The sequence below is a fragment of the Salvia splendens genome, chromosome 14, assembly GCF_004379255.2.
Source record: "Salvia splendens isolate huo1 chromosome 14, SspV2, whole genome shotgun sequence".
NCBI lineage: Eukaryota > Viridiplantae > Streptophyta > Magnoliopsida > Lamiales > Lamiaceae > Salvia > Salvia splendens.
The window spans coordinates 21,570,848-21,575,723 of NC_056045.1; positions in this window are offsets into that span (position 1 = coordinate 21,570,848).

Sequence of the window (4,876 nt, forward strand, 5' to 3'; positions counted from 1 at the left end):
TGCTGGCAGTTTCTTCAATTCAACTTGTGGAGGAAGTGTGTCAGCTGGTAGAATGCTCCTTGCAGCATCCCCCTCCTTCTCTAACTCTTCATCTGAAAGTTCATCTGTACTGGCTGGTAGCTGAGCCCCTGCGGCTTCAATAAATTCCGATTTTTGACAGATATCCTTAATTGCTCCCTCTATCTCTTCGTCAGTTAACCCTTGGCTACTGATCAGATCGCACCATGCAGCCGCTTCTACATCAGCCTGCACATACACATCCAACGCTTGGAGTTTTTCCTGTAATAATTCGGTCTCAAGAAAATCTTGGACTAGGGGGTCAATTACATCAACATAGCATAGATTTTCAGAATCAATAGGCTTTTTCATGGCCTCATTGATATCAAATGTGATTTCTCCCCATGAAAATCAATGCAAATTAAGGCTCCATCCAATTGCTTTTTTGTTCTTGCCTAGAACGGTCAGTAGCCTTGCCTCTTGTTCTTTCGTAAGGCTGCTGCTAATGATCACCGGGTACGAGTTTTCCTCCCCTAAGAAAGCATACTTCAGTGTTGCTGGCAGTTTCTTCAATTCAACTTGTGGAGGAAGTGTGTCAGCTGGTAGAATGCTCCTTGCAGCATCCCCCTCCTTCTCTAACTCTTCATCTGAAAGTTCATCTGTACTGGCTGGTAGCTGAGCCCCTGCGGCTTCAATAAATTCCGATTTTTGACAGATATCCTTAATTGCTCCCTCTATCTCTTCGTCAGTTAACCCTTGGCTACTGATCAGATCGCACCATGCAGCCGCTTCTACATCAGCCTGCACATACACATCCAACGCTTGGAGTTTTTCCTGCAATAATTCGGTCTCAAGAAAATCTTGGACTAGGGGGTCAATTACATCAACATAGCATAGATTTTCAGAATCAATAGGCTTTTTCATGGCCTCATTGATATCAAATGTGATTTCTCCCCATGAAAATCAATGCAAATTAAGGCTCCATCCAATTGCTTTTTTGTTCTTGCCTAGAACGGTCAGTAGCCTTGCCTCTTGTTCTTTCGTAAGGCTGCTGCTAATGATCACCGGGTACGAGTTTTCCTCCCCTAAGAAAGCATACTTCAATGTTGCTGGCAGTTTCTTCAATTCAACTTGTGGAGGAAGTGTGTCAGCTGGTAGAATGCTCCTTGCAGCATCCCCCTCCTTCTCTAACTCTTCATCTGAAAGTTCATCTGTACTGGCTGGTAGCTGAGCCCCTGCGGCTTCAATAAATTCCGATTTTTGACAGATATCCTTAATTGCTCCCTCTATCTCTTCGTCAGTTAACCCTTGGCTACTGATCAGATCGCACCATGCAGCCGCTTCTACATCAGCCTGCACATACACATCCAACGCTTGGAGTTTTTCCTGTAATAATTCGGTCTCAAGAAAATCTTGGACTAGGGGGTCAATTACATCAACATAGCATAGATTTTCAGAATCAATAGGCTTTTTCATGGCCTCATTGATATCAAATGTGATTTCTCCCCATGAAAATCAATGCAAATTAAGGCTCCATCCAATTGCTTTTTTGTTCTTGCCTAGAACGGTCAGTAGCCTTGCCTCTTGTTCTTTCGTAAGGCTGCTGCTAATGATCACCGGGTACGAGTTTTCCTCCCCTAAGAAAGCATACTTCAGTGTTGCTGGCAGTTTCTTCAATTCAACTTGTGGAGGAAGTGTGTCAGCTGGTAGAATGCTCCTTGCAGCATCCCCCTCCTTCTCTAACTCTTCATCTGAAAGTTCATCTGTACTGGCTGGTAGCTGAGCCCCTGCGGCTTCAATAAATTCCGATTTTTGACAGATATCCTTAATTGCTCCCTCTATCTCTTCGTCAGTTAACCCTTGGCTACTGATCAGATCGCACCATGCAGCCGCTTCTACATCAGCCTGCACATACACATCCAACGCTTGGAGTTTTTCCTGCAATAATTCGGTCTCAAGAAAATCTTGGACTAGGGGGTCAATTACATCAACATAGCATAGATTTTCAGAATCAATAGGCTTTTTCATGGCCTCATTGATATCAAATGTGATTTCTCCCCATGAAAATCAATGCAAATTAAGGCTCCATCCAATTGCTTTTTTGTTCTTGCCTAGAACGGTCAGTAGCCTTGCCTCTTGTTCTTTCGTAAGGCTGCTGCTAATGATCACCGGGTACGAGTTTTCCTCCCCTAAGAAAGCATACTTCAATGTTGCTGGCAGTTTCTTCAATTCAACTTGTGGAGGAAGTGTGTCAGCTGGTAGAATGCTCCTTGCAGCATCCCCCTCCTTCTCTAACTCTTCATCTGAAAGTTCATCTGTACTGGCTGGTAGCTGAGCCCCTGCGGCTTCAATAAATTCCGATTTTTGACAGATATCCTTAATTGCTCCCTCTATCTCTTCGTCAGTTAACCCTTGGCTACTGATCAGATCGCACCATGCAGCCGCTTCTACATCAGCCTGCACATACACATCCAACGCTTGGAGTTTTTCCTGCAATAATTCGGTCTCAAGAAAATCTTGGACTAGGGGGTCAATTACATCAACATAGCATAGATTTTCAGAATCAATAGGCTTTTTCATGGCCTCATTGATATCAAATGTGATTTCTCCCCATGAAAATCAATGCAAATTGTCCCTTCAGCCATGTCCACTATTGTCTTAGCTGTTCTAAAAAATGGTCTCCCTAGCAAAATACCACTAGATTCCCTAGCTTCAGACTCACTCATCTTGATCACATAAAAGTTAGCAGGATAAGTAAAATCATGCACTCTCACCAACACATTTTCTAACACACCTTCAGGATTTATGCATGACCTATCAGCCAGTTGGATTAATACCCTAGTGCTCGATAATGTTACTCCCTTCAGCCGATTATAAACTGACAATGGCATAACATTTATAGAAGCTTCCAGATCACACATTGCATACTCGATTTTTACATCTCCTATAGTTATAGGCAAAGTGAACATACCTGGATCGGCTCTCTTGGGCGGTAGCTTTTCCTGCACAATTGCTGACGCTATTCCTTCCACCATGATCTTTCCATCCTTTTGGGCCTTCCCGGCTATAAATTCCTTGATAAATTTTCCAAGTGGGAGTAGCTTCACGGCTTGGAGGAATGGTATGGTGACATCCAGCTTTCCAAAAATTGACATGTAATCCACTGGGTTTTCCTTCTTCCTCTTGGTCACGAAACGGTAAGGGAATGGTTTTTTTCCTTTCTCCTCTTCAACCGGTTCCCCAACAGTCTTTCCGGAATCTTTCTTGGGCACATTCTGGGCTGGAGTTTCTTGCATGGATTCTGCTTCTTTAGGCTGGCCTTCCCTGGGTTGTATGCCCTTGGTTTCATCCTTTTCCACTGGTGTTTCGTCCAAGAAAAACGGATCCTGCATCTGGGGCAGAGGTCTGTTGAGCTCTTCTTCCGAGACGACGTCTTTTAGTATATTTGTCCCACTAGGCTCTCCGTTGGACTTCTTCGGTTGGGGCCCCTCATAGGCAGTATCGGACCGCAATGTGACCTTGCTCACGTTTTCCTTTTCGGGTACATGGACTGTAGACGGGAGTTTCCCTGAGTTCCCTTTCAATTCACCCATCGAATTTACCAGCTGGCCAATTGTCTATTCATCATATCGATGTTCGCCTTATGCTCCTTCTGGGCATTCTGCATCCCTTGCACTACTTCATTATTGGACTGCAACTCACCTTTGATACTCTGCTGCGAAGCGAGCAATTCTCTCATCATGTCCTCCATAGATCGCCTTGACCTGTTAGGATATTGGGACTGATTTGGCCCTTGGTGCTGGTTATACTGGGGGTTATGGTTGGGCTGGAAATTTTGGAAGTTTTGCTGGTTCTAGTTAGGTGGGTATTGGTTATACTGGGCAAGAGGATTGTACTGGTCGTGGTGATATTGATTCTGGTTCTGGCCTTGGAAATGGTTCTGGTTTTGGAACTGGTTTTGGTTCTGCTGATGTTGAGAACCTTGATTATGCTGACTCTGGTAATTTTGGAAGTTTCTCTGGTGGGGTGGTACATAGACGGAGTTTGAGTTTTGGTTCTGTGGGTTCTGGTTATGGGTTTGTTGGTTCCTTCCAGACCAGTTGGATTGGTGGTCGGGATTTGCTGGGCCACGGTTGGAATTCTGGTTCGGGTGGGGGTTGTATTGGTTTTGACCTTGACTTTGATTCTGATTTTGGTTTCCATCTCCCCATCAAAAATTTGGATGGTCCCTCCATGGTCCGTCCCTCTGTCTCCCCTGGATCCAATTCCCACTAGAGTTATAGTGCCCTGCAGCATTGACTTGCTCCATGTTGACGAAGTCATTCGGCTGATCGTAGGCTGACCCTTGACTTCCCTGCTCTGCATCCTTATAGCTCCTAGTTGGGGAAGGTGGTGGTGTGTTCTTTTCGATCGCACTCAGGAGTGTCTTTTTCAGCTCTTCCATTTTCAAATCCATCTTCTGCTCTATCTTCTGCTCCTGGTCAGTAGACGAAGCACTCGCAATTCTTTCTCTGCTGTAGCCGTCCCTTGAATTGTCGTATTCCTTCTTTGCGCTCAAAAGCTTCCCTAGGACCCTTTTAGCTTCACTGACCCTTAATTGCGTGAAACTTCCTCCTGACGAGGAGTTTGCCAAGTCTTTTGTTGCCTTGTTCATCCCCTCATAAAACGTATGTTGTATCTCTATATCGGCCATACGATGGTTCGGACATGCATCCAAAAGACTCATATACTTCGCCCAATAATCACTCAAGGGTTAATCGTAACCTTGCTTCACACTGGTTATCTCTCTCTTCAGCGCACTCGTCTTAGATGACGGAAAAAATTCACCTAAGAAGACTGACTTGAAATCGGCCCAACTCTCAATGGAGTCGGGTGGCAG